The following is a 24,558-nucleotide window of genomic DNA, read 5'->3' as shown; positions in this document are numbered from 1 at the left end:
TGAACCATTAGGTAACTTGCCCAGTGCATAGAAAATCTTGCAACAATTCCTAAAATCATTTTTAAAAAGATGGTATTGTAAAAACTTTCTGTGTTTTTCACATTATAAACTTCTGTGAAATCATTAACAGTTATAGGAATTTAAAACAAAATATTAAAACACCCACCAAACAGGAAAAAATAGCAACAGAAGGGAATGTTTATCTATTGGCTAACTAAACACACTTTTAATATTGCTATTGTAGTAAGTTTCGCTAAAAAAACACCAACACAAAAGTATTTTATAAACCTATGCATGCAGAAGCCATCCATAACAAAACATTCAACTGAAGTTATACTCAGTAATCCCCACTCTCAATTCTGATCTGTAATCTCTAATAAATAAATATCTTTGCTTTAAGCAATTAAAAAAACCCACAGTATTATTTATGCAATAAATATCTGTGCAACAAGAATCTACACAGTCTGTCATGCAGAAGAATACTACACTTCATTTTCCACCTTTCCCACCTACCCCTACATACAAAGGGAAGGCAGGATATGGGAACTACACGAGTTTTCTTGCTTGTTCGGTTGGAGGGGATGAGGGTTAATTTTTCTTCTTTGCTGTAACACTCAACACTTCATTCTTTCATTTAATCAGTGCTCTAACCACTGGCCCAGATCACCAAGTACGTTCCTACATCATGTAGCTATTCAGAGTGAAAGCTGCCTTTTGCTTCAAAACTGGTAATGGTAGTTAGCCTTTTTGCACAGAAAAGCTCCCCAGCATGGCAAAAACCTTGACTTTCTCATTCGGAGTTTGTTTCAGGCTCCACTAGAACAGTTGTTATTTCAGCAGAACAGTGCCCTCCCCCGCCAGCGCTCTGAAGTTCCTCCCCATCGTCCCCTCTCAGGAAGGCATATGGAGTGAGGAGAGGGAGGGATGCTACAATGCTGTGTTTGTTTGTTTTGCCTGGCCTTTTTTGGGCTGTTTAACCCCAAGAGAAAAGGAGAAGCAAATGACTGAAAATGGTAGTCCCAAAGAAAAAAAGTGTAGAACAATGAATAAGTGCCCTAAAAATAAATATATTTTACCCCCACAAGGTCAAATAAAAAACAGTGTCTTGGAAAAGAGAGATGCTGTTTCATGAATATTCTTTCCCCAAACTAACAGACACATTTTTGATTCTCAGCATAAGCAAACAGATGGTATTAGATTAGTTATTTACCTACTTTACTATTAATTAAAATCTCCAAGATAATTCTTGTTTTCACTGTGTCTACAGAAAGCTAGAGCTCCATAAAAATCTGGCATTTGTATCTACAGCCCTGCTAGTTGCAATATAAATACATAACTAAGAAAGCATTCAGATGCCTTATCTGAAACCCACAAGGAAACATCTAACTTTTAAGAAGGCGTTTTTGCTTGAATGTTCCTGACTTGCAAACAGAAAGATGACCTTCAGGTTTCCTCCTAGTAAGATGTCTGTCAACATACATAGTAGTCAGAACAGAAGCAGCAAGAATTGTGAACTCTGATTTTAGATAGGAGAAACATTTCCTTCACACTGCAGCAACCATGCCTGGAAGATGAACAAAGAACAAGGCAAAGGGGACTACAGGGGGTAGTATGGAGTTGCCCATTTCACAACACAGGACTGCAGAGAGTGGGGGAATCAAAGCCTGACAGATACCATTCCTGTCCTATTTCTTGTCTTCTAGGAGACTATTTGTAAAGGAAAAGAAGCAAAGAAAAGCCACGGCCACATGCACAACTGAAAGTTCAAACTAGAGCTTCCATTTGTCAAGAAAATGCAGCAAGAGGTTATCATTACAGAAGCAGAAAACTGACTCAGAACCCAAAACATAAAATCTCTTTGCAATCCTGAGCCTCACATAACACACAACAGGTGCAGGGAAACAGGTTTATCTCACACAAACACATTTCTTAATTAAAGAACAATTGTTCTGAGAGGCTACACTGCTGTAAAAAAGCTCGACTGCCAAGCCTGTAACAACCTTTCTATCATTTAGGTTTACACACCAGTGTTGCTTCAGACCTTTCAACACAGGACTAAAATGATCAGGGAAAGACTTAAATCATAAGTATACTGAACTAACAGGAACAGCAAGTGCAATAGCTCAGGAGATAGAGGGTATCTACAGCTATCTTGTGAAAGACACAACAAAATACATTACAAAAAATATATTTCAAAAGCATACTTAAATTTTCGCTGTTGCAAGACTTACTGAAGGAAAGCCAAAAGAGATACAAATCGCATCCTCCAAGAAACAAAACTCTCATTAATCAATAACACTCCAAGGAAAAACTATTTGTACCCCCCCCCCTCCCCAAGCCTGCTAGAAGAAGAAAAGTATCAGAGAAGAAAGAACACCAGACTAACAACAAAGACATAAATTCTTACCTATAGACTCCTTCTTTTAAATCAACCATTCTCCCTTCATTAGTGGAGTGAAAAGGACTATCAAACCCCACACCATTTAGTCTCCCCAGTCAGGACTCAGCTGAATTAATAAGCTCCTCTTTGTATCTTAAGGCAGCTGTGCTTGCACATATCCTGCACCAAAAAAAATACAGAGAAAAATAATCAAAACAATCAATCACCACTATGTATTTTACTCTTACTTCACTCATGCATTAAAAAAAATATTCATTTATTTACCCCCCTCCCCAAACTTATGCATTCAACAATCCCCTACCTGAGTACAACAGCTACAAGAACTACACTCGCCAGCTTCACAAGCCAAGAGAAAATGGCAATGGGACCTTCTTCCCATTTGTTGACAATTAACTGCAACTAATTTAGAGTGAACCAGGTGCAGTGAGCTGGCAGGAAATCAGCTAACATGGATAAATCTGTCACATAAAGGATTGTAACAAAGTTTGAAGTTTGTTTTAGATGAGAGTTTTGCTGAAGTAATTTTGGCATGAAAAGCTAGGAGGCTTTTAGTTGCATTACCAGAGATTTGCTGTTATCTCAGTGGCATGATCCATTAAAATCCATAGGCTGTGCAGAATTTGATTTGGGGGTGGCAGTGACTTGCATCTATTTTGCTTTCCTTCTGTTACTGCTTGGATTATTTGATATGCTTTTGTCTTGTCGGAATCACTGAGTATACCCCAACTATGTAGACTTAAAGTACCCTTTTTAAGTATAATTCTTTACAAAGTTACAATTTTTTAAACCAATATGCAAATATAGACTTAGTAAATATTTGATAAATGGCAAGCAAAAATATGACAGCTTTCTGGTAAATCTCGTCACTACTGCCTCTTAACAGTGAAAGTTACTGTTGCAAATGAAGTAGAATTTAGTCACTTAACTCTGTATTTGAAGGACAGCTTTCCTTTCCATACAGCATCAATGAAATACCTAGTATAGATAGTTAAAAGGGATAAATGGCTTCTCTAGCTACTGTTAATACAGACAGCTTCCCTCTACATACCTATCCCTCATGCATTAGAAAGATATCCATTTATTTACAAAAAAACAATGAAATAATCATAGCATCGCCTTGCTATCACTCTGTGGCTAACACCATAACTTATATGGCTATAAAGATATTCTTTGAAAAGCCATCTTCAGAAAAACGTCAAGTCAGATCAAGTGAGGCAAATTGCTACACCATGTAGTATATAATTCCTAGCTCATGCCGCAGTCTGAAGACTTGCATATATGCATGATGTTGAAACCTTTATTTTGCCCTACTGGAATTCCTTGTGCTTTGGTTTAGAAAGTAATCCCACTCTTCCCTTTCCTTCAAGAATTCTTGTAGCTATGAAATTTGAAACTGTGCCTGATAAAAGGAAGAAAATCTTAGCAAATATGTATCTAAAGAAAAAGCTTATATGGTACTCAGCATATTGCTAACTGCTTTCATAAAACAGATTTGAGATAGATGGAACAACACAACAAAAAAAAGCCCAACACCATTAACTACATTCTCAGTAGTGGTCATTAAGGAGTTGATAGGTCATGTGTCCCATCAGCTGGGAAATCCAATACAAGAGTTTTAGCAGGTATGCAAAACACTTGGAGATACATAGCCGAGCAAAAATAAAAGGGAAAAAAACAAACCTCCAACACCACAAAGTACCCTTTAAAGTATCTTGAATATCATTATCATTGGGAATCACTGATGCCTCAGGAAATGCCAAGGATGGGCTAAACTTTTGCTAATACAGATTGCGAAGTCTAAACTAGATGCGTTTTACTGAGTGAGAATCTACATATCTGAACCCAGACTGTGATCTGCCTTACATGCACAAAAAACTATGGTACCAGCAGGCCTGTTTATATCTATGTTACTGAAATCAGAACCTGGTCTGATGCATTTAAAATAATTGAGTTTATCACTGATGTCTTACTTAGCCCGTTACAAAGACTCTATTTTTTTACCTCATTTCTGTTAGTGCATTACCAAAGACATTATAAATACAAGATCCCACAGAGGGCCATCTGTGGCACCAGATACTATCTGATGAGGACCTCCCTGCAGTATCAGGATTGTTTATGCAGTGTAATGAACAGTAATGATAAGATTTTTCCTATTTAAACTCAGAAGCAATACAAGAGCAGTGTAACAATATCCATACCACACCAGAGGTTTTCAGTGCTGCTTCTGGTAGGCCAGAGCATCACTACTGGCTGGCAGCCACTGCCTTTGTGCATAGAAGGTGAGAAGTCACAAACTCCCACCCAATATCTACAAGAGCCCCATTAGAGGAAAACAGCACACATAATGTGATATTCCTGTCTGTATGGGAACAGCTGTGGCTCAAGTTAGATGTCAGAAAGGGTTCACAAGCCCTACCTTGCAGGCATACCTTGCCACAGCATGCCAGGGAAAGTCACCTTCCTCCCTTCCTGCAAAAGTGGGCTTGGAGTATACAGGAGACAGCAGGGCATGCCAGAGCTTTCTCCCCCTTCCTAGCCATACAACAGGTCCATGAACATGGGGGAATTCTTAGTTTTGAATGGGCTGGGAAGGATGGAGCAACCCTTCCCACCAATACTAGGCTCATAATTTAGGAGGCAAGTCTTCCTATGCCAGTGAAGAGAAAGATGATGCCCTGGGAGGGCACTGGAAAGCACCAAAATTAGACTCCAGCTGAGATTTGCTGCAGAGTGTCCTCATCTGTCTACTGGAGGAAGTCAGAGAGCTTGCCCCCAGCTGAAGTATAAAATAGGCTAAGATGCATGGTCATGCTCCTAACAGACACCTCTTCCACTCCAGCTCTCCACTGAAGCACATTCCCTCATCTGTTCTTGGAACACAGCTTCTCATACCAGAATATGTGCCTCTCTGTCCTGATGACTTCTTAAGTTCAGTGTGCCAGCCAGAAACTTATGTGGTGCAACTACAAACTTTCTGAAACATTTAGTAAGAGTGATTCAGAACATCAACTAGCAATTACTGATTATTCAGTAATGTACTAAATCATTAATTCTCTAACTTATAATCAGGTTTGCTTTCAGAACCTTTCTAAATTTAAGTAACTATTGATTCTCCCATGCTTTTTGATTAAATTTTATAGTAAACAATGTAAGAGTTGTAATATTTTTAAAATGGATTTTTTTTAACATCAGATTAATGCTTTAAAGAAAACAACACGTGTAATGCTAAGAGAAATAAAAGTTACCTACATTCATACTGTAACTGCGAATTAGTGGTACCTGAATGAAGGCAAATTTGTTTTCACCTAGGTATTTAGCCTTTAAAAAGATAAGATTCTTCTGTTCTTCTGTGTATTGAAACTTACCAGTTTCCCTGTTACGAAACACTATGGAACTTCATGGCAATTTCATTGAGACTGGAAAGGGCTTTTTTCCAAAATATATAACATTTCTTTGCAGTAGAAAGTTTAATTATCAGATGACTTTGGCTTTTAACTTTTTTCTTACTGTTGCTCAGGTGCTAGTATCTCATATAAGAACTGGCTGTATCACTATATGGAGGATAGCTGTGGAACCTATAACACAGGGTTGAAGGCAGTTGTGTTGCCACTCACCACTCAGAAATGTTTTATTTTACACATGACCAAACAAAGATCAATTTTTGTTTGTCTTTTGGAGCTGCTGCCTTCAATCCTCTCACAAAACAGTGGGGAAATTCAGTCTCAGAAGCCAAGATTCCTAGGCAAGGCATTTATCCTTAAACCAATGCTTTAGAAAATAGACAAAGTAGCAAAGATCTCATAAAAAAAAAAAAAAAAACCAACAAAAAGAAACCACTTAAACCAGGTATGCTCCTTCTTGCAAGAAAATGAAATGCAGCTTGGTGAAACATGAATACCTGACTTCATTCCCTTTATTTTTTAAACCCAAAAAAAAAGAAAAACTAAAAATCTTTCAAACATATGTATCTCACATGTAATACAATATCAACAGGTTTTGAGTAAGTTTGAAGCAGTCAACTACACCAAACCTCCATAAGTCTTGCTTCCAACCCTATTTATAGTCCTCAGTCTCCAAGTTCAGCACACATTCCTCCATACAGTCTCCTACAGGTTATGGTTCAAAATACATCAGTGAGTGATCTAACCTGGGGATCTCAGCTGTAGTCTCTCACTAGCTATCTACACCAGGGATAGATAGATAGATATATACATAGATACATACATACATACATAGATGTTGCTCATCTGCAGGCTGCATTGCACTAATGGGAAGGGGCTGTGCTATCGCGGTCTTAGCAGTGGAACACTGATTCTTTTAAGGACTCCAGGCACATACAATGGGTAGCTCATAGGTCTTCTATCAAGGCCCTGGCAGCTGGCTTTTCAGAGGCATAGAAAGCAAGTATTGCTATGCTGCCAATGTATAAGGCAAGCCACCTTCTTACTACACCTTCTATATGTATACCATTTCATGCAGCTTACTCTAGGGCTAAATATACCAGACTCTTCACAAAAAGAGCAAGTTTTCCAGATACTATCAGCAGCACCTGATACAGTTTGCATTGCTGGGCATATGAGAAGGCCCCCAAAGTCACACAGCCCTCCCCATTCTGCACTGGACTGCATTTCAGCTCAGCTCATCCTCTACTGAAGCAGGAATACAGGTATCATTACGTATTACCAGACAGCATCCATAATCAGGTAACACCATTTGCCAGCAGGTTCTCAAAATTCTGTAAGTATACACCTAAGCATATGTAGTTTCTGCAGCTATATTCACATTTTTCATCAGCTGTAACATACACACACACACACATACACACACACACAATTTGATTCAGTTTATTCCAAGCATTGTAAGCTTTGCCAAAACCTGATAGTGCATCACTCTTGTAACAATCCTAAAAGAGTATTACCCACATCAGTTAATTCTATGACATTTTAGTCTTTAAATCTTTCTGATTCACAAAAGAGAACAAAACCAAAGAGTAAATAAAACTGTGACCAATAAACCCAAGTTTCCTAATTACAATCATTCATACAGTCTGATTTTGCATTAACAGATCAAAATCAATATAATTGACTTTTGTTCCATAGAAGCATTTGTTTTGGTTTTCTTTACTATCTCATACACTGAGAAGTAAACTTACAATGCATTAAGAAGTTTCAGGTAACTGGCTCTGTCAATACAGCATGAAGGATGAGGAAAAAGAGAGTAGATGAGTAATATATTTTTCAAAAAGTATTGGATCCCATGAACAAGTTAATGATGTTTGAAAGAGAGAAAATGTGAGGACCAAAAGTTTTCAAGCTGCTGAGTGATAATAATGGTACCATCTACTGCACATCCATCACACTCAAATTCTTGACACGTATTTTGGACTGTTTTCATGCATTTTCTTTATGATGATTAATAGTGGCATTGTACCCTCCGAAATAGCAGCCCATCAAGCAGAGAAAGGTGTACTGAATTAAACTCAGATGATAATAATTTTGATCTCAGATACACATGCAGAAAATATTGAAAGGTTAGGGAAAAAAAAAATCCTGTGAGAAATCGTAATAAAGTAATAAAGTAATAAAAGTAGTAATAAAAGTAATAAAACGAGAGTCCACAACAAGCAGAGAAAAAGGAGTACAGACCAAATCCACTGCTTAAACACAAGCACCTTTCTGAAGATACCATTATTCTGATTTCTTTTCCCTACTCTATGTTAGAAAGTGGTGAGGTTTAAGATGCATTACACAAGATAATTAAATTTCTGTAAAAAAAAGGAATAAATGGTGACGGGTATCATCTGCCCACCTTTCATGTCTTGGACATGCTGCTATGGTCTGTTTTGTCTCTAATACAAGTCAGAAGTACACAGAGGTTGATGTAACTTACATTTGTTTCCTCCTGGGTCCTTAAACATTTTGGCTAAACCATCTCTTTTTACCTTTCTTACTGGAGATAGGAAGCAAATTTGTCATGGAGACACTTCACTGATACCTTTTGGTCTGGTGAGCACAGAAGTAGGGCTTTCAAGCCCACTAAGGTGACCCAAACAACATAAAGATGCTTCAGTGTGAGCATGCTTATGCTGACACATTTTACCCTGCTACCTAGGAGGATGAAGGCAGTTACAAGCTCAACCAACAAGCTCTACCCCTAACTTCATCTCTTCAGATGTGGAATTTAGCAGGAGAATTTTCAGGATGCACCCTTCACTCTCACTCAACAAGAAAATCCCTACTCCCAGCAGAAGAATAGGCATAATAACTATCTGAGTGAGTGCCATGATGTACGGTTAATGAGTTGAAACCATCTGAAATACCTGTTGGACTAGATGATCTCTTGAGGTCCCTTCCAACCCTTGGGATGCTGCGATTCTGTCATCTGTCATACACATGGTAAATTGCTACTGAATAGTAAATTGCTGCTGGAACTTGCTCGGGAACCCATGCAGCCTCTGAGCACAGAAGCAGAACCACGCTCCAGCTTCCCCAACATTGCAGTACGGCTGCAGAAATCAATTATTCAGCAGTCAAAGGACTTGCAAGTCTTAATGGAGAGTGGCTAAGGGACAGGAGGTAGCAGTCTGATTTGTGGATCAGCTCAGGTGCATACAAGTAGCACAGTAAAGTCTGAGTAGGTTCAAAGACTGCCACTTTTCCTAACCACCAATGTATGAATAAGTAAGTTCCAGCTTTGCTATTTGATATGCACAGGATTTCCAAATGTGCCTAAGAGCAAGTTTAGTCCCTGCTGGCTTTTGCTTCTTTTTGTACAGTTGCAAATGTACATGATAATATGGTACAGGACTGTTTAGAAAAGGTTAATTAGCTGGGAGTTGATTTATTAAATACATTCCACTGAAGAATCACATAGTGTAGTTAAGAGATCTGATCATGATTTAATAATTTATTAGAGTTTTTTATATACACTACATATTTTTACTTGATTGCTGTTACAAAGGAACACTCCCATTGTTATTCCTGTAAATCCCCCCAGCCTAACTTAAAATCATCTTGATGGACTTAAAATAAATAAATAATAATCCAGGAGAGAATAATTCTGAAGAATGGGAAAGGTTAAAAATTCACTTAATTTTTTTGAGTGGGAGTACCAGCAGAGGTAGGAACAGTTGGTTAAGTTTTTTCCTGTTACCCTGAGTAGGCAAAATGCAAGTAGTCGTAAACCCCAGGGGAATGAGACATTTAATGTTCCACCCATACCAGTAATCATACTTTTATATTTTCAGAGAGTGCATAATTTACCAAAAATGCTTTGGGAGTAGTCTGGCAGGTTTTAATATTTATTGGAATTACACTCGTGTCTCTTAAAGGATCTCTCCAGAGTTTAGCTATCTGGGCTTCTACTACAAGCAGCATGATAGCTAGTACACTTTAAATCCTCTAGAAATAATTTTACTAACTTTCCTATGCATAGCAATGTTGTATCAAGTGATTTAAAAGGCCTGATCCACCAGGGCTAGATACATCTAACTTTGAGGCCAGGCACTTGCTGTCTGTGAGCTGAAGAGGTCATTACTCTTGACTAAAACTTCATGAGAATGCATCAACTTAAACCCATCATTCATCCGGTATTTTTACCATTAATTCTAGGTTCTAGCTAGTGTATTTCTGTGACAGCAATTTCTTGTTTAAAGGGTGAACATGGAAGGAAGTGCTTCTGCAGCCTTTCCTTTGGATTTGTTGCTGTAGGGCACCCATCTTCTGTTTAAAAATAAAAATAGCACTTTTGGAGGCTGTGGGTTTTGGAAGCTGTCCCAGCGAAGAAAGCAAAGCTACTTTCCACATCATGATTTAAAACAGGTAAGAAAAGGAGAAGAAATTATACAATGAAAATCAACATTCTATTTAACATTGTTTTCCCCATAGCCAAGAGCATGTTACCTCCCAGAGGCCCAGCTATGACTCACAGGCAAACCCCATGAAGCTGTGAGATGCCAGGTAGAGCTGATTGTCAAGCAAAGCAGCATATGAAAGAAAAAAACTAATTCCTGAGCACCAGTACATGTAACGTGGTGTAACAAAAGCAGTACTCCATTTTGACACCTTGACTGAGGATTTTGGGGGGCAAAGACTACCATTAATTTTTCACTTTCACCTGTTTAAACTCTAACATCAAGTTACGCTTTCCCATGTTGCTCAGTATGAGTGCCTTCTGCCCCAGCTCTAACTGTAGCCACATCGCTTGTTTCTCTCTTTCATAAAGGCTACTATTGTTTCCTGCAAAGTTTCCTCTCACTCATAGTAAGCTAAATACACAACAGTAGTATATCAGAGTATCTAAATAATGTGACCATGATACTGAATACAGGTATTCAGGCTCCAGTGTTCCCCCCACCCCAAAGGTGCAAACTGCTTTCTCCTCACACTACTATTTTATCAGCAGAGATTTCACAATAAGTCATTTGTTGATCCTCCTAAATTTCTTTCTGGCCCTGTAACAGGTTCTCCACCTTCATCATTTAATGGCAAAACCCTTGATCTGAAGGCACTCCAAAGTGTTTTCAGTGAGCTGAACCATGGATAAAGATTTAATCTGATGGCAATTCCCCATGTTCATTAAGATCAGTTATTCCACAGAAAACCCCAGATATTCCAAAGGAATTGATGTCAGATAAACGGTTTCTCCGCTATTCAGATAACTGACAAATACCAGTTCAAAACATTCTTTAAACAGATGACTCAGCTTCCAGTTCTGTAGGCATGTTAAGCAACTTCAATTGCTACTTGTGAAAAAGCCTGATGACCTCTCACAGTTGGGTAACTTAATTTTAGCACAAACAAGACGTAGTCAGCGAGAGACAAGTGAAGGTAGCAGCACCCACCTAGTGCTTGAACCTGCACAAAAATATACCACCTACTGAATTTTAAAACATACTGGCAAATTCTTTCATCCTTAAAGTTATTTCTTTTCCTCGTCATTTCTATATGATTGGATATAGGATTGGTGGGATTTAATCTGATGTTAGTTTACAACCAGCTTAATTTAGGAATTTTGGAATACAGGAATCCTCAGCACAAACATTTTTCTCTCTTGATTTCAGAAGTTCTACTGACATCAGCACAGATATTTTTCCATGCATTCCAGAATTCATGACTATTCAGAGAAACAGCACACCGGAAGTAATCTGTCAGGGGCATGATCAACACATAGATCAGGAGCAACAAGTAGATCACCTCCTACTTGCATCAGTTTTTCCATTTTATTTCATGAAGTATACATGTTGTAGGTTCAATCTCAAATAAGTGACCCAGTATCAAAGCCTTTAAATAACAAGCCATACCTTTGGCTGGCAGGATAGTTATTTTCCCTCATTTACAGGTGGTACTCTGGCTATTCTTGACCCAAGTTTTCAACAAAGGCCTGTGTAAGTACCCATCTTAAGTATTAATGATTCTCTTCATCTATACACATACGTATGCAATTCACATATTTCTTCTTATCCAAAGTTACAAAAACTGCAGGAGAAAGGCTTCCTACTGTCCTGATTGCAGACAGCTTAAGTTTACAATGTTGGGCATTCTTTGGTGTAACGTGCCATCAAAATCATTTGCATTTGTATTACTTCTCCCAGAGCTGACTACAACTATTTTTATTGCCTAACTTTTTCTTATTATTTACACCAAGAAAATCCAATATATTATGCTAGCTCCAAATTATTAAAGGAGGCCAGTGATTTCCAGATTACATACTTGCACTGTAACATCCTTTATGCGATAAACTGTTTTGTATTTTGCAATACATGATTTGAAATAAAAAGACTCCGGCATTTTTATGCATTAAAGCGGAGGTTTAGAACAGCAGAACTCCTACACCCTCCCTTCACGACAGCACTTCACCGATTCCGCCTTTAGCTTCGGCACCAGCATTTCGAGGGACGCTCAGCAAAACCCCAACTGGAAAAAGCACCACGTGCACCGGGATGCGTTGTGCACCGCGGCTCCACGCACACCACGCTCCACCCCGCACCCCCACATCCACCCAGGCAGACCCCGCTCCCCCACCTCCAGCCCCGGGAGAACTTGGGGAAGTTACCTACCCCCGTCGGGAGGTGCCGCCTGGGGAACCCCCGCCGCCGGAGAGGCGCTGCGGGAGCCGGCACCACCGCGCCCGGGGAGGCGGCCCGGAAGAAGGCGGCCGCTCCGTCGACACCCCGGAGCCTCCGCTCCACTCCGCTCCGCTCCTCCCAACGCCCGCCCCACCGGGGGCGCCCCGCCACTGCCCCCCTGGGCTCTCACCTGGGCACCGGTAGCCCTGAAACGTGGTCCCGGGAGACGTACCCCAAGTTTGTCGGGGAAGGGCAGAGCGTAGATCTCGCTGGATGCAAACCCTCAGTCGGTAGTTCGCACGGTTCAGGCGGAGCGAGCGTGTTTGTGCTGTTAACGGAGGGGGGGAATATGAGAGAAAAAAAAACAGAGGGGAGGGAAGTGTGGAAAGCGCGGGGAAGGCACCCCTTCCGACGGGCTCCGGCGGTGCAATTAGCGCAGCTGAAGGGAGGAGTTAGTTTAATTACAGGCCGCGCTCCCGGGAAATGTGCCCGAGTGGACGCACGATCGGGCGGAGTCGGGAAGTTGCGGCACCCAAGCGGGGAGGAGCGCTTCAGCACCGTGGACAGCGGGGCCCGCCACGGCCCGGTGACGGAGCGGGACCGAGGAGCCTCGCCTCCGAGGGCTGAGGAGCGGGGGGCTACGGCTGGCACATATACCCACACACACACTCGGCAAAACAACGCTTCTGGACGGAAATACTCTTGAGTGACGGAAAACCGACTGTGCACCCTATAGGCAAACTATTCCAATAGTAAATTGTTAGCACGCTTTGAAGGCTGCGTGTTGTCTATCCCTGCTGGGAACGTGCCAAGTGGCTTCTGCCAGCCATCACCAGCTGAAAATAGGCATCAGGTCCTGATCGCCTGAAGAATCACTACTATCCTACCAACACACATAAATTATGTGTTACTGCATGTATTCTGACCGATTAGTGATCCACGGCCACTGGCTCAGAAATACTACTAATGCCCTTCTGCAGCTGAGGACATTGGGACAGAGAGATTAAGGAACAATCAAGGCTACACACACAGATCCTTGCCTAACTCCAGATGTGAGCATACGTAACTTATGTGATGGTCTTCTTCCTCCATTTCTTTCCTTTTCCTTGCTGCTTAGGTGTAAGTATAATGCCTCAGTGGCACAAAAAGCAATAGCTTGGCCATAACCTCTGGAAGCTTTTATAGACCTCACCCATGCACTGAAATATGATTTGAGGTCCTCCAAATTCAAAAAGTTGTCACTGTGAATGTACACTTTCACAGTGTAATACCCCAAAACAAAGCAGCATGATTTTGTGAGGAACAGTCAAAAAGGAGCACCTAGCCAGAGATGAGTGTTAACAAGTGGGATAAGAATTCATATTTTAGGGTCTGTCAAGCAGAAGGGGAAGAATTCACGTTTTGTACATCTCAGCAAACAAAATGTTCAGAAATTAAAGCATTCTTAGCATTGTGTCTAGAGTTCATGAAATATTAAATAAGCATTCCAGGACAAGAAACAAGCTTTGTTTGAGCATTGTAGAATAAGTGTTGCTCCAGGAGAAGAGCTAAGTTAATTTGGAAAAGAAAAATAATTTATATATTACAGTGAGAAAGGAAATTTTCATTACTAATAATTCATATAAAGAGTAAACAAAAGGAATTCACTTCTTGCTGGTTGTTGGAAATAGAGATTGGAAAAAATTAAGAGCAGGCTTAGGGAAAGTTCATCAATGATCAAGACAGAGAAGAGGTAGGTGAGGTGAATCTTAAAAGTGCATGACTTTTCACTTCATCAACACTTACATGATCTATTTATGTGCATGCCTTTTCTAAACACATGTATGACAAGTTACAGCTGTGGAAACACCTGTGGAAATGGAGTATGGAAGGGTGAATAGATGTCCATTCTATGAAAAGAAAACCCCCTCAAATTTATGAATAACTAGTAAACAGTGATATTTCACCCCCTTTCTGCCTAATCTTAAAGGGATTATGATAACTGGACAGCTGAGCAGGTTTATTTAGAGTATATTTATTATATATGTAATTCTATATATGCATTTTTATTATTTTTATTATATACACATTCCTCAGAGCCTTCCCAAGATTTCCTCTGTTTAAAGTATGTTCTAAAAAGTCTTTTTCTACTGAGATTCTTTTTAGCCAAGAAATTATATATATAGACATACATACACACACTTATACACATATGACAAAACCATAATGCCAGGCATTTACAAGATTTTGCAAAACAGAGTAAAACCAGAGGGAAAAGACTTGTAAATCTCAGGATCTGAGAGGTAGACAGCAACATAAGCTTAGAAGAAGGTTTTCAGAGTAGTAACAAGCTTAAAATCACGTAATAAGAGTTTTCCCAACAACAGCCTGAAAGCAGGTGTGCCAATTAGGCTCATCACAGATTGTGCAGTGAAGGCACAGACCTCTTTAGTGAAAGCACCTTGGAGCCTATCCAGTACTGGTACATGACTATGGACATGATTGTGTCAAAATCCAGGCTGCTATGGCTTGAGACTCATAAGTCACCTTGCTATACAGATGGTCTGAGAGATGAAGCATGGAAGAAGAAAACTAAAATGCTGGTGGTGGAAGTCATGAACTGAATGGGACCAACTGCACGAAGCAGTGTATGACATACCCTGCTGTGGCATAGAAGAGTTTTTGTCTTTCCCTGTCCTAACCACTAATTCCTAGTCAGTCAGGAGGGTCATTTACTGACCAGTTTGATATGGTCATTTTACAGGATGACCAAAAGCATCCTTTTGGTAAACATTTGGCAGTGTGGGAACGATTGCTCTAATATGGCATGAGTTCTTGGCAACTATGGTCTCAGTGCAGTTTCCACAAGAGAAAAATTTTGCTCAGGTCGTCAAAAATCAAAGTTAAACAACAGCCAAGCAGTTATACTGAGAAATTGCTGGGGTTTCAATAATGATTAGCTTAGATCTGAATTAAAATTACTACCTAAACTGCATATTATTTTTAAGTCAAGTGGTATCCTCCACATTTGCTATAGAGCAAACAGGGTCTTTTTATGTTTGACAGTACACAAGTATGGAACAGCAACAGGAAAAATTTTCCCTCATGGAAGAGCTTATAGACTAGGAAGGTAAAAGCCTTGGTAATAATAATGTACTTAACTGTGTGGGCAGCCTAAGCTTTATGTGTTCTTAATTATTCATTTCTTTGCTTCTAAGTGCTTGGATTTAAAAATGATGTGATGTGTACATGCAGTGTTGATACTCAGATAACTTAATCTTTTTGGTAATGTAACAAGGCATATGATGTAATGTCAATAGACTGCACCTTGTATGCATTACAGAGCTTTTCCATGCCGATGTTTATCCTCCAGTGACAAAGCTAATGATTCCTAATATGTGTACAGGATAAGAAAGACACTGCTGTGATAGACACTTAATAAATGGTTAAACAGATTGGTGTGAAAGCCAAGAATAAATAAATCTTGGCTTTGAACTGGTTTGGGGATAATATAAGCAGATGCAAAAGATTTGAATGCAAGTAAAACAGGAAAAAATAAAAGAGAAAAACCATGAGGAAGAATGATACCAAAGCAATGCAGCTATTTGTCCACTCGTACACACTTACCAGCTTCCCTCCGAAAATTATGCTCCAAACAATACCAACTTTATAGTATGTTCCCGGTAGAAATCCAGGCTCAAAATTATTAATTACTGTAGGGCACAATGAGCTTCAGTAAAGGAATGTGGGTATTCATGTCTTCTAACTGGTGTCATCTGAGTTACTGTTTTCTATTGTGTTGAAGTAAAATACAACTTGAAACACAAGAAACAGAGAGAGAGAGAAATAAAATCTAGATAGTTGCTATCACTGTGGCCCAGCCACTCAGGATCAGTAGCATTTATTGGTCTCTGAGGGTAAGGGTCTGAATGTGATAGGTATCAACAGCTGACTGTTCAGAGCAAAGACGAAATGCTCACCTTTATGTACCAATTGTGTGCTATGTGGTCTTTTTAAACACATATAGCCTATTCAAGAACATCCTAGTTCTGCTGTAAAGTGTATCTTTCTAGACAGGGTGTCATTTTTGGGGAGAGTGTTTGTTTTAGGTTGTTTGGGTGGGGTTTTTTGGTTGTTGTGGGGAGTTTTTTGTGGGGTTTTTCTTTCTTTTTTTTTTTGAGGGGGCAGATTTTTTTAAAGATATTAGTGTTACTGATAGGTAGCATAAAGAGCAGGAAATCACCTCCAGTAGTCAAAATAGGAAGATATGTTTAAGCAACTTTCTTCTCAATAACGAATGTATTTCATACAGCCTGCACTTCATGTATGAACATTTGGCACATTGAAATGAATTGGCATTTTGGCAGTGATTTCAGCAGGATCAGAGTTTTATTAAACAATTTTTAGTAGGCATGAGGCAGCGATGTGTCAACAGAACAAGGGGAAGATGGAGAATAGGCCATCTCTAATTAAACTTATAAAGAAATATATGCAAATCACTACCATCACTGCCATGGTTCACATTTTTGTTTTAGAAGCACATAGAATCAAAGAATAGTTACCATTGGAAAGGACCTTAAGATCATTTAATTCCAACCCTACTGCCATGGGCAGAGACACCTCACACTAGACCATGCCACCCAAGACTGTCCATCTATTAACCCCTTTCTTTCCCCGTAGTTACCATCAACTTAAAAGCCAGATTTGCATTCTACTTGCCCAAAGGCAGTGCCCATTTTCAAGGGCATCCAACATGTCTGACAGAAAACTGATGGGACAAATAAAAGCAAACACATCATTGTGGTTTCAGTCACATCAGTACGAAATAAATTATTGGATTATCAGGATGAACTAAGAGGTCACTTACTTTTTTCCTGTTACACAGATTAACAATTAAGACTTTGAATGATAATTTGATCTGAGTTGTGTAAAAAACAGTTAAACTACCAATAACAGTACTGTCTAATTACAAATATGATCACGCTTTTGAGTGGAAATTAACCCTTACAGCCTCTGTACTGTAGAAGGTTAAGCACTTTGATTATTTTGTTCTTAGAATCTGACTGGGAATCTCAGTTTCATAATGCCGGACCAATTTCTAATTGATTTTATATCACCATTGATTATTACAACAATGTAAGATTTCATCCAATTGAATTATAGAGGAGGGGAGGGGGGAAAATCTATCACAAAGGTACAGAAGCATCCATCAAAGATGCATTTAGAGTAAATGGACAATGCACTTTTATTTTTTAAGGTTGTAATTGTATTCAAGGGAATGACATTTAGCAGCCATCAACTGGAGGTTATTGAAATATTCTGTGACCTTGGCTCCACTTCCAAATGGAAAGCAAAACCACAAATAAAACTGCAGGGAATAAAGAAATCAAATTTTGGTCTCAATTACATTGTTTTGAAAATGTTCAGTAGTAAGATAATGATCTTAATTACTCTCACAACTACCAATTTTAGCATCGGTTCTTAACCAAAAACCACAAGTTGAATAACCCCATAATCTGTAAATGGACAGAGTTGAAATATGTAACTGAATCTCTATATACTTACTAGAGCAGCCTAACTATTTTGGTAAGAGCATTTTTTTTTCTAGCCAAAATAGTTGCATTAGTATGCTGGTTGTCTTGTATAAGCCTAACAAATACACATGCAACACATTATAGAATTAAAGAATCATAGAATAGTTAGGGTTGGAAAGGCCCTTAACATGATCTAATTCCAACCCCCATGCCATGGGCAGGAACATCTCACACTAAACCATGTCATCCAAGGCTCTGTTCAACCTGGCCTTGAACACTGCCATGGATGGAGCATTTACCACTTCTCTGGGCAACCTGTTCCAGTGGCTTACCACCCTCACAGTAAAAAACTTAGTCCTTATATCTAACCTGAACTTCCCCTGGTTAAGTGTAAACCCATCACGCCTTGTCCTATCACTACATTCCCTGATGAAGAGTCCCTCTTCAGCATCCTTGTAGGCCCCCTTATTTCACTACCATGGAAGTTTAAACTAGGGGCTGTAGTCACTTGGATGGGTGTTTTCCTCCTTACTGCATCCTAGCATTACAGCAGTAAGCTTATGTTTAGCAGTTACGGCTTTTTTTTACTCATGTAGCTACTTCTTACAATGCAAAATCAGAATTGAAATAATTATTTTTTCTTTTATTTCAGAAGAGACAGAAAAGTGTAGAAGTTGAAAGCCAGGACCCAAAGTATTTAAAGATTATTTAGTTACAGCTTGAGCCCATTCAACTGAATTCAGCTGTTAAGTAAAGGTGTATGAAAAGAGACAGACAGAACAGAAGCTCTTTACCCGACAGCAGTTGTTACAGTAGCTCTCCTGATTATTGTAATGGGTTCATATGTCAAATGCATTTCATACCAAAAGCAAGGCTGTTAAATGTGAAGTTGAGACTGTGGGTTCCCCACCCCCCATGAAAAAGCACTTTCCACATCAAATCCCACCGATGAGCATTAAAAGCATTTTGATGCTTGAGGGAATCTTATTTCCAGGGGGATATCACACCATCTACCTGTCTTTTGTTGCTTTTGAACACTTTGTTCATAACTTCAAATAATCTCAGGATATAAGATTTCCTTTAGAATTTACTAATAACAAATGTTTAGTTTTATCTCTTTTGACCAGTAGCATTCATAAACGACTTATTTCTTGCTTCCCATTTCCTGAAAACAATGAGTGTTCTATCAACTGAATTTAAAGCCTTTGCTCACCTCTTCAGCTCTTTAATAGCAAAATTCCTTAAAAATAAAATCAAATGTCAGTGCTGTTTTTTGTATCAGCCAGTAATTTGACCCTAAAACTACACAGTGACTAAATGACTAATTAGATACATTTTTCTTTAAAATGGACAAACAAAAAAAACCCCAGACCTCAAACACTTCTACTGCTTCAGAGGCAAAAAACTTTGAGCAGCAAAGAACAAAACAAGCTTTTGATTCCTTTTAAAAGAATATCCCTCCTATGTCTTCTTCAGGACATGACTGTCACCAGTGTGGTTACTGCAGACTCAGTAGCAGAGCACAGTGCTGGAGCAAATGCAAGTGGCTGCTGTGCAGAGAGAGAGAGGACATCAGGGCTTCCCCAGCTGTGGAGGTCATGTTGTGCTGGGAAAACACATTGCCAGGAACAGATGGACAGGTGGGGAAAATCATCACTGGAAAGACATGGTCACCCCTAATAAGATGGTTGTTCAGACAAATACTACACTTTTACAGTAGTGGAAGGAGAAATGCAAACATGAAGCTACAACAAGAGCAAGAGAGGAAGCCATGTTATTTCTGATGCTTTCCAGTAGGAAGCACTCGATTAAGGCAATTATTCACTAGGTATGTGGTGACTCAACTGGAAATGTATTAGGAAAACTAAATCAGTCCAAAAATAGCAATGGGGATTCTGGCACATAATGTTTATTACAAACAACAACAACAAAATCTGGTTTTCCACTCCTCTTTATTCTCAAAGTGGAGTTTTGAAACCTCAGCAATGTTGCTAGGACTAGATTCACACACATAAGGACAATTAGAAAACTCACTATGGAAAGTTGAAATAGATTATTTTTTTTCATTTTATTTCAGACTATTATTAGCTGAACTGCTTAAACTTCCAGATACATGAAACCACATTCGTAGGAGATGGAGAGTTATTTGGTTTTGCTGTTAGGGTAGGTAAGTTGATTTTCTGCCTTTGGTGCAGGGCAAGTCATGTACCTATGTGCTAGCTACCTCCTTTCAAGGATATGAAGGAACAATATTTGTATGCGCCGTAGACTGCCAAAATAGTCTTTTTGTTTGCTGTGTATGAAGAGAAAAAACTTCCAGTTGCATTTCAGAACACAGATGAGTACAATGCTCTGTACCTCATCATTCCTGAGCATTATTGGAAATTGAATGTTATAATTCTTGTTCCAGCTTACGTAACTTAATAAAGAACCAATTTATTCTGAAGTATTTCTGTTGGCTTTTAAACCACCAAAACCTCTGCAACTCACTCAGACACTTACAGAGTTGCAATTGTCTTTGCTAGCACATTATGCATAGATTTTAAGTGTGATTTTTTCCATTACAAGTACTGCAGGCCACCAGCCTGTTGCAGAATTAAAAAGAAGTAGAAATAGGCATTTCAAAGGTCAAGTAAGAAGAGGAAGGAAATAGAAATGGGGTGTGTGGTGGAAATCCCCCCAAAAAAGTGAAACTAGCTTTTCAATTATTTTTATATACCTTTTTTTTTTTTTAAGTCAAGGCAACAAAGAATAAACTAGCACATTCAAAGAATCCTCAATTCCTTTTGCTACTGTTCTATAATAGATGTACTCAAAAATCATTACTATCTTTCTGAAAGATGGAGAGTGGGAAATATAGCACCACAGATATTGGTTATGTCCTTTATTAGAAAGACAAGTGACTGCTTCAGGTTCTCTTATTATACATACTGAAAAAAAGAAAAAGCTGCAAAAAGGATTAATGCTGGAAAATAGCTCACAAAAGTAGAAAAAAATCAATAGCAAAAGGAATCTGGGGAATAGATTAAAAAAAATCACAACAGCTGGAACAGTTACTTGTAAATGACAGATGAAAAGCATAAATCAATAGTAAGCTTTGAAGAAGATACCACAGGAATAGATAAATATATACTCCAGAAGATGAATGTTTTATGTATGGCAGACAAAAACAATGGAACTAGTCATCATGAAATCAAAACAACATCACATCCCATAACACTTTGTAATGACCTTGATAGGAAGAAGAACCTGGCTGCAGAGAAGTTACGTCTCATTTAAGAAGAATTTTGTGCAGCTTTGAAAGCAGTTGATTTTCTACATTAAGTATAGCTTATTACCTACAAACTGCCCATAACTTAGAAGCATACCTCCTTTTAAATGAAAGCAAGACAGTAATAAATGCTAGAATCTCCATATTTTTAATTATATTTTTACCAATAAGTGCATCACTGAAAACACGTTGGGACATAACTAGCCAGAAAGCTACTGAATCTCTTTCTGATTTAGAAATGATGATTCCGTATTATTCTTTTTAAAGAAAGATTTATAACCCCTTCAAATTCCAAAGGGACTTTCTACCACAAAGCATGAATATGTGGGTTAGAGAACTTAGAATAAGGAGGAGACCAGTTAACTTTCCTTAGACCTAACCAGCTTTCCTTAGATCTGACCAAGCAAGTGCCTCCCTTTCCATAGCCCAGAAGACAGATCCCTAAAACCAAGTGATCACTATTTTATGATAAGTTGTTCTATCAGTTTGCTCCTGTTCTTGATTACATTTGTTTTTTATAGGACATACAGCTAGCATAGAACAGAAGATTCCATGTGTTGCTGAAAAAGTTTTGAATAGATCTAAGTTCCAGGGAATAGATTTATCCAGTGGGATTTAATGAGGTAGAGTAAAACAAAATAAAACCACTTTCGTAAACTCATCTTTTACATGTTCTTACGAATTCATGTTGAAAAGCACACACAAGCAACAGCTTTTCTGAAAGTTTCCTTCTGCTGCACATCAGAGGACTTTAAATGTATGTAAAAATCACTTTAATGACTTTGATTTCTGTGCTATGATGTCTTGACCCTTGCCTTCATGTTAACAAACAAAGGTAGTGTGCTCATCTGGTCTTGAACTAGCCCACTGTAAGGATAGGTATGACAGGACTACCAGAGAGGCTACCTGAACAAGGACGTCCCTAGATAGATTTTGTATTCTGCAAAAATGAGCTGGACAGCCACAGATATAAATAACTAACTGAGATTCCCCAGGTACTGATGGTGCATCTAGAAACTTTTAGTCTGGAACAAACTGCTCTCCAGCAGTCTTTGCCTGGCATAGTAGCCTCCAGGCTCTGTTATAATGTGCTGTAATTTGACCAGTTTAAGTTACACTAGACAGGGAAGCCTCCAAAAGGAAAAATGAGAACACATGCACCATGGAAAGTACCACGGGATCACACACTTGACAATATCTGTACCTTTTAAAAAATTCCAGTTTGGAGGACACATCCACGTTCTATGGATGACAGCTTTATCTTCCTCTTCCGAATTTTCTCTTTCTTTGATGAACTTCTTCTTTTATCTATTTGTTTAATCCTTGAAGGAAGCAGAACCAGAAGTTCATATTTTGCTCTGGGGAAAAGGCAGAACATAACTGTGAAAAATTAGGAGAAACAACAAACGTCCATCCTCTGCTCTTTGTCGCTCGTATCCCCAGCCCTACCCAGCGGACACTTAGGTTTGAGCCACATGGTATCTCATAAAGCACTCAGTGTTTTGAGAGGCTTGAGTTTATTCCATTTGTTTTATCAAGAGCAAGCTCTGGACAAGCAAAGTGAAGAAACACAGTATCTTTAGACTGTATCCTTCCTTCTTCGTTTGTGATTAAAGATTAAAGCCAGAGGAATCTTCATGGGAACCTTATGAAAATAGCAGCAGATTTCCAGAAGGAGCAGGGAAAATAAAAACACTGTTTCCCCAGGTCTTTAATCCACGATGTAAGCTACCCTCACAGCTTCTTTTCATCTTATAACAATGGCCTATACCTACACTAATATCACTATGTATAGCTACTATTCAGCTACACTGTATAAGCCTACAATATTGCCTCCCCTTGTGTCAAAAATAACTCTGTGCTGCCTCAGGCAATTTTTCTAACCTTCCCTTTCACATCACAGTGTTTGAGAAGGGATTTTATTCTCCTTTTCCCAGCAACTTCTCAGTTGTACCCTTGATATATTTTAATTAGGGTTTCTCTCTGACCAAAGGATGGACACCTCTCTCTTCCAATTAGTTAATGGTTTCCACTTTTTGATGTAGCTGTTGTTGTTTCCATCTCACTCCCCATCCTCCTTGATCTCAGAGCAGCCGGAACTCTGAAATTAGATTTGACAGGCTGGTGCCACTCTCAGCTGCACAAAAGCTGCTAAAGTAGTTTAGCTATTTATGTCCAAAACCATGCCCAGTTCCCTATTTTGCTGTATAAATCACAGCAATGGTAGGTGCATGTGGATGGACACAGTTTGTGAATGAAAGTGAGAAAATACAAAGCAGAAGTAGGAGACAGGAACACCTGGTTTTGTAGTACAAATACATAGGAGACACATAAGACTTCCCAAAGCCTCTATTCAAAACACTGTTCATTCAACTTTACACTAGGAACAGCCCAATAAAAGGAGAGCTACTAGTGACAGAATGGTAATAGATTCCAATAGTTAGGAATGGTTTAGTTAAAAATAAACCTGTACTGGAATAATGACTGGTAAGGAACTAATCTTTGAATTTCAGGTATGCTATCAAGGCTTATAGTAATACTAAAATGCTAGTGTGGAGAAACAGGATTTTACAAAGACAGACAAACCACTTATTAAATTCTGCCTCTTGAAAAGCAGTATTAGCTCAGGTTGACTGAAGTATGATCTTTAACTCTCACTGCTTGTGTTTTACAAACGTTTTAAGGGGATATGGCCTTCAGCAACAAGTACTCTACACAGAGTTCTTTTCTGCATGTCTTCAGCCCAGTTTTGAAAGTGTAGAGTGAAGCCCAGGCAAGGAAAGCATCTCCTGAAAGCTACTACTAAGAGAAGTGAAGTAAAAGCATTGGTTGAAAATGTAACTGAATGAGGCAGTACAAATTCATTGCGGTTCACCAAGTATCCGTTGCTTACTACAGTGGGTATGGCAGTGTCCATACTGCTTATGCACTTTAATGTATTATTAAAAGAAAAATTATAATCAAGCCAGAAGTGGAGGGAGTAATCATTATTTCTATTATTTGCATCTATCTTAGTACATACAAGAAAAAGAAACCTGTTATGTTTTTTTTATAGAAGACAGATGATAGCATGTTAAAGCTTTCAGTCCTTTTCTTAAAGAGTGGTGCAATTTAAATTTTACACTCCTAGCAGCAGTTTGTCTTTCACCCTGGTATCGCTCTGCTGTTAAAGAAGGCAGAATCAAAGAGAGATGTTTGTTAAGCAACTTGTCTAGCACTTTCGTATTCAGTTTCAGTTCCTCTGACTGTGATAATTAATTCTGTTTCATACTTATTTGAGGGTCAAATACAGACTGCCGACTGCCTC

The 24,558-nt window shown here is 38.9% G+C and overlaps 1 protein-coding gene across 3 annotated transcripts in view; it reads right to left on the bottom strand.

The window, feature by feature from the left end:
- The window catches only part of ROBO2 (roundabout guidance receptor 2), a 1,066,866-nt gene extending 1,053,972 nt beyond the window's left edge, over positions 1-12,894 (bottom strand). The window contains exon 1 of one of the 3 annotated variants that reach the window (XM_061357715.1): positions 12,658-12,894. The gene's annotated coding sequence lies outside the window, so the exon portion shown is untranslated. Of the gene's footprint in view, positions 1-2,407; positions 2,557-12,657 lie in introns of those variants that run through there. The other 2 variants (XM_061357704.1, XM_061357703.1) reach the window with 2 other exon arrangements.
- Positions 12,895-24,558: the final 11,664 nt, after the last annotated feature.

The sequence above is a fragment of the Neopsephotus bourkii genome, unplaced genomic scaffold (genome assembly GCF_033783945.1).
Source record: "Neopsephotus bourkii isolate Nb327-2 ecotype Australia unplaced genomic scaffold, CSIRO-AGI_Nbou_v1 NB_911, whole genome shotgun sequence".
Lineage (NCBI taxonomy): Eukaryota > Metazoa > Chordata > Aves > Psittaciformes > Psittacidae > Neopsephotus > Neopsephotus bourkii.
This window is presented reverse-complemented; position numbering and strand designations above follow the sequence as displayed.